Source organism: Chenopodium quinoa, unplaced genomic scaffold, assembly GCF_001683475.1.
Source record: "Chenopodium quinoa cultivar QQ74 unplaced genomic scaffold, ASM168347v1, whole genome shotgun sequence".
Taxonomy (NCBI): Eukaryota; Viridiplantae; Streptophyta; class Magnoliopsida; order Caryophyllales; family Amaranthaceae; genus Chenopodium; species Chenopodium quinoa.
In genome coordinates, this window is record NW_018745617.1 from 4,303,632 (window position 1) to 4,316,635 (window position 13,004).

Sequence of the window (13,004 nt, forward strand, 5' to 3'; positions counted from 1 at the left end):
TCTAACCAAATCTACTTTGTCAAAAGAAGTTATTTTAGAATGATTCATCTCGTCCACCATCCTGCTCTTGAAAGCGTTGTATCTCTCTGCAAACTTGGTATTTGGCGTAAAGTACTTGTTACCGCACAACATATTCTGTTTTTTTCCAGGTAATTAATCATTGTTGTAGTTGTTAGTGTATCAGGAATATTGTAATGTATCAATACTATAAAACTGAAGTATTTTATACGGAGCATAATATATTAAAAATGAAACATCGGCACTATATAGTGGAACATTGGCACTATATAGTGAAACATTGGTACTATATACAAAGAAACAATTGATATACAATATGAAACAACATAAATGAAAAATGAAACATCAAATGTATGAAACATTGGCATTATATAGTCAAACATTGGCACTGTATACAATGAAATAATTGATATATAATATGAAACATCGTAAATAAAAAATGAAACATCAGATGTATGAAACATTGGCACTATATAGTGAAACATTGGCAATGTATACAATGAAACATATTGTATGTACAATGAAATATATTTTATTTAATATGAAACAAAGTAATGAAAAATGGAACAATATGTTAATGAAACAAATTATATGATAAATGAAACATTAAACTTAAAAGTGAAACTGTAAAATAATTTTAGACATAATTACCCAACATTCAGAGGATCAGAAAAAACGGTTGATAGCGCCTGGTTGCCTTCTTTTGTTTGCCATGTTAAGGATGTGGCCCCAAGAGTCTATTATATTGTTGACCACATAGTTGTCACCTTGTAGTCCTAAAATGTCTTCCCTACTGATGAAGTTAAGCCCGTCATTGTACAGCTGCTCACTGAAATTGATGGGACAGGAAAACAATTTAATGAAACAATATGTATATAATATGAAACAATATAATATTGTATATACTATGAAACAATATGTATATAATATGAGACAAAGCATTCCAGGAAATTCTCACGATTTTGGGCCTGCACAAAAGGCATATTCGGCGGCTGTTCTTTGTAGGGCATCAATTTTTGCTGAAATTTTTTCATTCTGCACCATGAATGGGGATCGAAGGTGCACAGGAAGATTTTGTGTGATTCTTTTTTCTCTTTGCATACCAGTCACTGGCTCCTCAGAATGTTGCATTGTTATCTTATGAACGATGGATTCAGTGAGTGACTCCAAGTGCTGCTCCGTTGGAGATTCTTCCTGCTCTGGTGACTTTCCTTTTGCTGGGGGTGTTGGAGGCAACGCCTGTGAACCTACAAATAGATTATAGTTTGGCTGGAATTCAGATAATGAAACAATGTCATGAACGAAATCATTGTGGGGTGTAGCTTGTGGGGGTACAACATTCTCAGGGGGGGTTCATCTTGTTGTTCATCTTGTGGGGCCTGAAAATTTGCCCATGCTTTGTTCATCACATCACTGAGCTCAGATAAAAACGCTGGCTCATGAAATAAGTTCTCATCTTGAGATAGAAAACCCGGGGTCTTGATTCCTTGGGAACTCATAGTGGGCTGTACTGATGTGTACTTGCCCCATACATTTCTTATGAGCTCCTTCATCTCACCTGGGATCTCCACCTCCTCAATCAATTTGTATGCCTTGTCAATCAGTGCATACATTGACTGGACATGGCCAGCAAGTTCCTTGGAAATGTTGTTGAATTCATCAAGTATAAATCCCTATAACAAACCAACAATAGCATGTGGCCAATATGAAACATCAGATTTATTATATGAAACAGCGTAGACAAAACATTAAACACCCGAAATGTATGAAGCAATAGGTATATAAAATGAAACGATAGGCATATAAAATGAATCAACATACATCTAAATCATATACATTATTTTGAACCAACAATAATATGTAATGAAACAAATTATATTTAATATGAAACATTGAAACATCATGTATATTAATTGTCATGTTTTTTTGTTTTTCTTTTTTTTTTACCTTAACATCTTCAGGAGCAGAGGACGACGAAGGCCCTTGATTTTCTTCACCAGAATTTGTGTTTATAGCAGTTAACCTGTCGAGGACTTTACCTTGTCCAAATCCTCTCTTCTTCTCCACCTTCATTCGTTCTTGTATCATCTGCTTGTTCCAAACGGTTATTAGGGGTATTGTCCTTCGTGGTTGAGCTGTACCACGCTTCAGTCTATCAAAGTACATAACCTGTTTGAGCAAGTATGAAAAACTGTTTGTTGAAATTTTGAAACAACAGGCATATAAAATGAAACAACATACATCTTAAATATATTGTGAAACAGAACATACATTTGATATCACATATTTTGAATATATGTTGTTACATATTTAACAGATGGTGTTTCATTTTATAATAAATGTGATTTCAAATGTATGTTCTATTTCACAATAAAATGAAACACCATCTGTTAAATATGTAACAAAAGTTATATGAAACAACAGTAATATGTAATGAAACAAATGACATATAATGTGAAACAACATAAGTAACAATGAAACATCAGGTATATGAAACAACAGTAATATGTAATGAAACAAATGGCATATAATGTGAAACAGCATAAGTAACAATGAAACATCAGGTATATATATGTTGTTCCATTTTATATGCCAACTGTTTCATATTTTAAACCAACATTTTTCCATATTTTAAACAGGTTATGTACTTTGACAGAAGATATCAAAGTACAAATACTACCAGTTCGTTTATCATATGTAACAACAAATAAACAATATGAAACAGTTAATTTTAAATATGAATATGTAACAACAGACGTTTATTATGAAACTGCATATTTATTATAAGAAACATAATATATTTAACATGAAACAACTTACATAAAATATGAAACAGCTAATAGTAAAGCAAGTACTCAAATTTGAAACAGCTAATAGTAAAGCAAGTACTCAAATTAACAGTGTAACAGTAAGGATTATTTTAGTAACATTGTAATTCTTCAGTGAAACAGTTTATTTAGATTCTGAAACAATATCTGAATTCCAAATCTGAATTCCAGCATCTGCACAACTTACATCAGCAACTTACATTGTGTTGCTAATACTGAAACATTATATATTTAACATGAAACAACTTACATAAAATATGAAATAGCTAATAGTAAAGCAAGTACTCAAATTAACAGTGTAACAGTAAGGATTATTTTAGTAACATTGTAGTTATTCAGTGAAACAGTTTATTAGGATTTTGAAACAATATCTGAATTCCAGTATCTGAACAAGTTACATAAGCAACTTACATTGTGTTGCTAATACTGAAACATTATGTATTTAACATGAAACAACTTACATAAAATATGAAACAGCTAATACTAAAGCAAGTACTCAAATTAACAGTGTAACAGTAAGGATTATTTTCGTAACATTGTAATTATTCAGTGAAACAATTTATTAAGATTCTGAAACAATATATTTACCATCAAGAATGGCAGAGGTCCTGTGAAGTATGCAGCTCCTTCCTTCCATTCTGCTACGGAGTTTATCGGATTCTCAAATGTGTATGTACACCAGTCGTAAGTCTTAATTTGTGAGACATTCTCACAGCTATACAAAAATTTAAAATTTAATGTTGAACGAGATGTAGATCGTACACAACAATTTATGGCAGCCACAATGAAATTCCAGATGAATTCAATGGTTACATCTTCATCTTTTTGGGTCTCAATCAGCTGTATTAATGAGGTATTGGTTGGACTTCCATCATCAAATTGATCTCTCCATTTTTGCAGGAAAACCTGCGATTCTTCATCCTCTTCAATCCACTTATTGTCTTTAATTTCTCTCCCTCCAATTGGAAGACCAAATACAGCATGGACGTCTTCCGGGAGGACTTCTATCTCCTCTCTATTTGGCAATTGAAGGGAGGCTCTGTCGGGGTTGAACCTTGCCACAAGCTCGTGACAAAAACTGTTTTTGTTAGAATCCAGGTCCAATAGTAGGAAGGACCCAAAACCTACATCCCTTACAGCTTGCTTGTGAGCTTCCGGAAGTCCTACAATAACATGTTTCATGAATTTGGCTGGTGGAATACGTTGTCTAAATGCCACTTGTTCCTCCTCATCACTGTCTTCTTGCACATGTCTGGTTTTTCCCCCTTCGCAGACTGTACATTTGCTGGAGTTTCCTTCCTTTTTTTTGGCACGGGTACCACTTTTTCCTTATCAGCGACCCTAATATAAAATATGAAACAAAATAGATTTAATGCATGAAACAATGTAATTAGTATATGAAACAATACATGTATTTTATGGAACATATTTAGTATAAAATGAAACAGAATTGTTATTATTCCGGAAAATGAAAAACTGAATTAATTTATATATTATATGAAACATTTATATGAAAAACTGAAACAATTTACATATTTTATGAATCATCATTAAAAAACAATTCAACTACATTTTAACATAACGTTGACAACACAATTGTTTGGAACATATACATAAATAAATGAAACATATGGTGTGATTTTTTGAAACATAATGTATAACATATCACTACACCTAGTTCATATGGAACCCAACTATATGAAACAAGCAATATAATATATGAAACATTAATCTGAAACAATTGAGACATCTAACAAACAAAACGAACGCATATCACTACATCTAGTTCATAAAGAACACAACTATATGAAACAAGCAATATAATATATGAATCATTGATATGAAAATATGAACCATCTTACAAACAAAACGAAACCATATTACTACATCTAGTTCATAAAGGACCAAACTATATGAAACAAGCAATATAATAAATGAAACATTGATTTGAACAATTATAACACTTTATATATTTTATGAAACATCATTAAATTACAATTAATCTACATTTTAACAACACAATTGACTGTGACATTAGTTTATTTAATTTTGAAACAATAACAACAACTTATGGAACAAATCAAAATTACTCTTATAATTCAAAACATAACAACGTTCAGAAACAATGGTTCATTTTTCCGTTACAATAATTCCAAATACAGAAACACTATAACAAAATTATGGAACAAAATTAATTTGATACTAATTTTAAATCCCTAGTTGCAGTAATTTGAAAAATGCCAAAACACAATCTATATAATTTCAGAAACCCTAAGTATAATTCGCGCGACATTAACAATAAAATTGGAAACATTACTTTGTCAATTGAGCTTCCGTCGTTGGTGGTTGTACGTTTTCCGTCGCTTGTTCGGCTGCAGCGGGAACGCCGGCCTCCTCCGTAGGGTTTTCCCCCTCCACTCCATCCAACTCTCTTCGCGACCTTTCTCTGTTAAAAACCAAACATTTTGAAAATTTAAAACCCTAACTGTTTACATTATCTTATTTTCATCATAATTTACTGAATTATAAAAAACTTACTGAAATTTCTTGAAACTCTCCTTGCTTCGGTAGTCCTTTTTCTGCGTTTGTTCTTTCATTTTGCTAACAAAATCGAGAATGGGTATTTTTGGGTAGTTTTTGGGGTTTTTATAGAACAATGTAGCAGTTACTTCCGTTTTTTTCCCAATGGAAGTTATGGGCGCGAACACAATTGAAGTAAGATAATTGGTTTTTGAAATGATGTAAATTTGTAAGAATAATCGGTGTGTAAGGGAAGCAAACCAACCGTCAGTTTTGATTAGACATTAAAATTGCAGTTTTAAATTTTCGAGGGAAAAGTGATCATTGTCTCAATAAATGCACAATGGGTATACATGTGCATATGTCTAATCTCAGGCGTTAGTTTCATAATTTTTAATGGCATAAGATTGGTTCTCATATTATATATATATATATATAGAGCTTATATGATATTATATAATAATATTCCTTATGTTTTCATATTTAATTAATAAAAATAAGTATGTGAATGATGTTAAAATGCATACAATATATTTTTTAAAATTGAGAAAATTATTACCTTATTCAAATATTATATTGACATTACCAATATATTTACTATACTACCCTTCTTTCCCTACAACATTTACATATTTTAACTACTCTCTTTTACTGTCTCAGCTTAACTTTTATCTTATGCAAATCCGTTGTTTTATTCTCTATTACCTCATCCATTTTTATTTTTATGTTCACCTACTTTTTACACCATTTATTTATTTTATAACTCATGCCAATAGTAAATGTTAAAATTATTACTAAATGATATTTCCTCTGTTTTCTTTTATAACACACCTTATTGGACTTTTGGTATACACTTTGAGGATGAGATTAAGCCATGCAAACTGACAATTAATCAGATTAATTCATATACGCAGTACCACCTAACCCTTCTCTATTCTTGGTGTTCCAATTATATTGATAAAATCGCTCGTTTATTTACTTTTCATCAACTCCTAAAAAAATATACAAAGACGCGCGGTGAGTTACATTTACAAAAAAACTGAGAAAGTTTAATAGAAAACAAGTGTGTCAAGCTAGAAATATGGGGAGGTTTGGTCACCTGGGTTTTTCTTTTTGGAGGATTTTTTAGGTTTGGTCACCTGGGTTTTTCTTTTTGCTATTTTTTTTAAACAAGGTTTCCTTCACTCTTTTTGTAATGCCCGTGTATTTTATGATTTTACAAATTATAAAATTAAAGTTGTATATCTTAAAATTTTATTTTCTTATCTTATTGATAAAATTCTAAACTATAATTCTTATGTTGATCAAATCTTTGTATGATAAAGTATTTATATACTTTAACCTTACATTATTATTTTATTTTTTTTTAAAAAAAGAGCAGCCGTTTACTGGTTTTATATATCATCTATTTTTCTCAATTAGCGAATTTGGTCTTATATATGTGCGCATATCAACATTGTTTTTTGAATGCTTACCCATTTTTGATGATCTACCCTTGTTCCCTAATCGTCAAACACACATTATCAATGTGAAAATGTGAAGATCAACTTCTTATAATCATTAAATGGTTGTTCTATTCAAAAATTTTCAATTCAAAAGGTAATCACACTATCAACCTTTTGAAGTTGTTTGTTTATAATTTGATTGTATTATTTATTATATGTAATCACACGAAGAGTTGTTTGTATTATATTTTGTATAATTATATGTGAATGTATGATTTATTACTAGCAATCTTGTACATATATATATTATTAATTATTACGATATTATATGATCTAACTGGATTTGAATATTGTATTATTTTTTAAGTTTATAATTGATTATGTTAAGAGTTTTACTATTGTTGTTCTGATCTAGGGAGTATTGCTGTGAGGTTTAGAGTTATTAATGCAGATTATTATTTTTGAGTTGTGAGTTAATTAATTTTGGGTACTAGTTTGATTGCCCTAAGGGTTCAGATATTTATGAATCGAATTATTATGTTATTTGGAAACTTGTGCCATTATTATTGAGATATTATTTACTAGCTTGTGAATGGTTATTTGATCAAAGTACAAGATCAAAAGGATGAACATTACTATTTTGTTAATGGTTTGAGGGTCGGCGTTATAGACTTTAATCCTTGGCATGTTAGTAATGAGATAATGATCATGAGTTAAAAATGAGGTACAATCTTTATATATAATTTTTTATGGTCTCCTACAGTGGGATTTGACCCGTATGTAGTCTGGTTAAAGGTGTTTTCTAGTTATTGAGAGTATTCGAGTTTTTATACTTGTTGGTTTATTTATTTGAATTACCTATGTCCAAGGCTAGGTATACAACAAAGAGCGTGGCACACTTATGAGACAGATGAGTTGAGTAAGAGTTATTATTGTTAATTGAAGTTGAGTCTAAGAAAGATATTTTCCAAAGTACAATATGTAATGTAGGTTCGAACTACATTGTTAAATTGATCTAGTAATGTTAATTATTATATAATTCTTTGTATTCTGATATGTGGTGATTACTCAACTTTTACTGACGTGTGTGTTATTTTGTTCAGCTATTTGTGTTTGCGGACATGTCTTTTACTTATGGTGGCCCTGCGAGGCTGCGACGATCTATTTTGGAATTTGTCCTTAATGGTGAGCAGTCAAGATTTTCTAAGCAGGTTGATCAAGTGATCGTAGCTAAAAGAGCTCAAGTGTTTTGATTAGTATGCTATAACGAGTTTGTAAAGTTGTATAAATAGCTCACTTAGTTTATGAGTTGTACAGTTGGGATTTTGTAAGCCTTAACACTTGACAGGTTGTTGAGTGTGGCGGTAATACATCCGATTTAGGTGTATGTTTTCAAAATTTTATTTAAAGGTTGTCTATTTTTCCTTTATTTATTGTTTATTATTAATTAGTAAATCGGGGGTATTACACTTTTCCCTTTCCACCAATTAATTTTAACCAATTATAAAAACAACATTCGTTTGTTTTTGACAAGAAGAAAAATGATTTCATTAATAAAATATAGTCAAACGGCAGTTATAAACTTCCTAAGAAATCTAAAATTCCAATACAAGTACATATTACCTTAAAACTAATTACATTACAGATTCGATTACAATCACCTTAATTAAAAACTTCATCTAAAGTAATACAAATATTGAGTTAGAACTAATTTAGCTTGAAATCCACTAATACATAGTCATTTGGATGAAAATACTCATGTGGTCTTCTAGATATTAACTAAGGTTACAAAACCATAGATATTCAATCCTCAAGAAACGAACGAACAAAGAAATTAAACACTATAGAATAACAATCATCTCAAGGATGAGATCTATCTGTACTGTTGAAAGCAATTAAATAGTTTTTTAGGCTTGCAACTAGTAAAAACAAGTGGATGCCCTTACAAAGATTTACAATTGAAATAAAAAAGAAAAGACATGAAAGAGATAATTACAAATCTTGGCTACTTCAATGCTTAAATAATACTCCATGTTTGATGATTTTATCGACTAATAATTACAAATCCTTAGGATGGCCATGACCCATAATCGCCGGGCCATTTGCTGAAGTAGACATTAAATTTCATAATTTCAAACAGTTGTGGCCCCATGCATGTGTGAAACCTTGCGTTACTAGAAGCTAAGACACGAGGGTGCATCAAGCCATCAATGCATGGAATTGTAAGCCAAATTGTATTAGTCAAACTAAGAACTAAATGTGGAGGTTGCAAAAAACACCATGGCATGAATCATCAAACATGAAACGAGTTTGGCGATTGGGGACACATAAGCCCTACGATAATTCCGCTTTGATATTTTTAAATGTGTTTCTCTTCAATTGAAATAGAGTTTTGCTTAATTTGGTTTGGTTTGATATATGTGAATATTGAAATATGATATAGTATATACAATATATAATCTAAATTTAACAAAAAATTATACTTCTTCTATTCTTTTTTACATGACTCGCTTTGACATTTACACTATACATCATCCATTCTTTTACGATCTTTTGTGAATTATATGTAAGAAAAAACATATTTCATATGTGACCTTTTTGAATTCATCTCAATAAGTTACACATGGAGTATTAAAGTTATTGACCATTATAGTTTTGAATTGACAAGCGTGATGAAAGTTTGAGGGATACCCAGTCAATTCCCCAGAGAAACAAAATTTGTTTATTTGGGGATATAATAGTCTTTTCAAGTAGCAGTGGAGGGGTATATGTGTATTTTCATGTACTAGTTGAGGGGTACATGTGTAATTTCCTCACCAAACAGTAAAAGCAAAAGGCAATCAGTAATTGGACAGCTCACCAAAAGTACTGAATAAATGACCCTGTTTTTTCAATATATTTGCAAAAATGCCATCAGATTAACAAAAATTCGTTTGTTGTATTTTTCCTGAAAGTTTCTAAAATAAGTTGAGGTGAACAAGTATTTTTTATTTTAAATTTTTTTTATCTCTAAATTTTATTTTAATACGGGTCAATAGGCAAAGATAATAAGTTGATAAATTCCTATGTTCAACTATATATATAATCACCTAGCTAAAAAATTCAAGTAAAATATAGCAATTTAGATTAAATAAAGTTCTACTGCAGAAGATTGTATTATGCCAAATAATTTCTAACATAGATAAGTTGAGTTCTAGAAGAGTAGTAAAAGGTGAAGAGTAAACATAAGTTGCAAGTAACAAAGCCTAAGATAAGATAAAAATCAAATATGTACCGTATAAAATATGAGTTTAAATTTGTTTGTTACACTTTAAATTCTGAAGATGTCCCCTCCATCCTGGTTACTTCTAATTTGTTGATCAAAGTATAATATATGTAGCATAAATTTGCGCTATAAAACTTGTATTTTTCTTTTCTTTTTTTCTTTATAATGAAAAATATAAGAAGCTAGACTAGTGTTCTCTCAAGACTATAACCCAACCTATCTGAAGTAATAAAAAAAAAGAAAATCTATTATCTCAAAAAAGGATCAATATCTGAAGTAATAACACTATAACATTTGGATAAAAGTACTTCATATATAGATATAATTCTTCTATAGGAGTTCTACCTTATAGAAAGGAAATTATAACAAGAACCCTTAATGTAGAACGAATTATTTATTTTCATTATATTAATTAATTAAGTTTAATGGATGAAAAACTTTTAAATTTCGATTTTATGAAATTTTAAGGTACAAATAAATAGTATAACAAACTAACTAGTACTCGTATTAAGCTCGGATCAAACTCGAGCTCATTGTCACGAGACAAGCAAATAGTGCCTTGAATGGAATCTGAATTCACTAGCACTGCAAATATATGTTTTGGTAAGTTTAATCCTGACATGCCAATTTATTTTTTGGACATTTTGCAGCAAATTTAACCACCATCTAACCACTTTAAATGCTAGATAGGTACACATAATCCTTTAGCTAGAGGAAACATTCTAGTAAAATTTGTATATTATAGCCCCCACCATAGTTACTTTTTTAGAGGCAGATATTGTTTGAATATTACTTTTATCAGTTAAAAATTAGCTGGTGAACAAAGATATACAAAACTCCACCAAACAACCATCTTACCCTTTTGAATTATTGTGCTTGGCTCTATCCATTGTACGGATATTGTATTCATGTAACTCATAATAAGACATTTTAATTTCAAGGTAGGCCTTCTTCTTAAACATTAACTTCAAAAACAAGTAGGTTACAAAATAAAGAGTCACGAAATATATTTACTACTAGATTACATATTCATGTCATATGATCTGATTTGATCTAAATCTTACATGATATACATGGTCAGATCTAACCTGACCTAATCCGATGATATTTAATTATTTCATTTGACTAAGGGCTTATTTTCTTTAACTTATATTAAGTAATTTTTAATTAATTTTAATCAAAATCAAATCAAGCTAGATCATAATTTTGAGTCCATGTTTACTTATTTATTGTTATATTAACATTTTTCTTTAAACATTTAGATACCTGAAAAGTACATGATAAGGCGAATCTAAAATTTAGTTTGAAAATGTTTTTTCTTAATGAAAATTTTTAGTCAAATTAATATATCAAATCAAACAACACCAAACCATTTAAACCTGGCGATACAAAAAAAAAAAAAAATTAGATTAAGGCAAATCATTTTTTATTAAATCAAATCACCTTATTTTAGGCGATAAGAAAAAGTCTTAAAAATTAACTTTAGAATTTAATATTCACCCTACTCTAGTATAAGGTTGGTAGCAATATACAATTTTTATTTATATGAAGGAAACCTTATTTTTTTTTAGCACATTGAGCTTCACGTACAAACAACTAAATTATTGAGTACCTCCTCTTCAAACCAACCAAACCATTTAGGCAACAACCATTAAGTGATTAATTATCATCGAACAACCCATAATCTTTTTCTCGTGATTAGTTTTTGGCTGTTTTTTCCTTAAAGCTCTCAAATTTACAAATAAACAAAGATTATTTACCCAATATTTTTGGGAGCAATAACTGTCGAGAGACTCGAGACCAATAAGGTATACAAACAAAGTACCACCCCTTCAAACAAACCATGTAAATAATTAAGCCATTAAGCGATCAGATTATCTTTGTCAAAAAAAGAGATCAGATTACCATCGAGCAAGACCATAATTGTTTTCTCGTGATTATTATTTGGCCGTTTTGCCCTAATAAAGTTGTCTAATATTAAGAGATTTGATTATCATCTCACAAGACCACAATATTTTCCCCGTGATTGTTTTTGGATTTTTGGCGCTAACGTTATCTAAAATTTACACAACTAACAATCTTTTATCCAACATTTTTATGAGCAATAACTATTGAGATTAATGAGGAATACAAACAATATGGAATACTAACAACTGAATTAACGAGAATACCCTCATCAAAAATTACCAAGCAATTTAGCCATTTCGGCAACAACCATTAAGTGATTATCATCAAACAAGACCATATAATATAATAGCCCTACCATTCTTCTGTTAGAAAACAGAAAACACATGCTCAATATTTACTAAGGTAGCTCATATCATTGGAGATATTTACTTTGTATGAACTTTAGATCTAGATATTTTTATTTGTTAGATTTTTGTAACGAGTCCCAGGAATAACGCTAAGTATCCATGAGCTTACTAACAATTTAATACGTTATTCATAGCTTAATTAAAGTTCAAAAGTAGCCATAATATGACCCTTACTGTTATTGTTATATACGAGTCTAGTCTGTACCCGTCACCAAAAGAGAGAGAGTGAGAGATCACTTTATAAGATTAAAGGAGATTTCATCTCAAATATGGCTATAGAAAGAGTAGACTTTTAGGCTTATTAAAAGTTTAACCTCCTCTTCTTTTTCTTAATGTGGAATACTTACCTGTGATGTCTGAGAAGTTTATTACTTCAACACTCCCTCTCACAAGTAAGGTTCCTAGAATTTCATCTCATATGATGTTTCATGGGCTAAATCACATTTTTTTCAATCCCCTCACATGGACCCCACTTAATTTGGCCTATACGCATTACTCAAGCCATAAAAGGTCTCAAACCGTGTGCTTGGATTTTATACCATGTTAAACGGGCCTAGGATCACACTTGTCACGATTGTTCACTTGATGGGACTAAGGAGGGTTCATCTCAAAG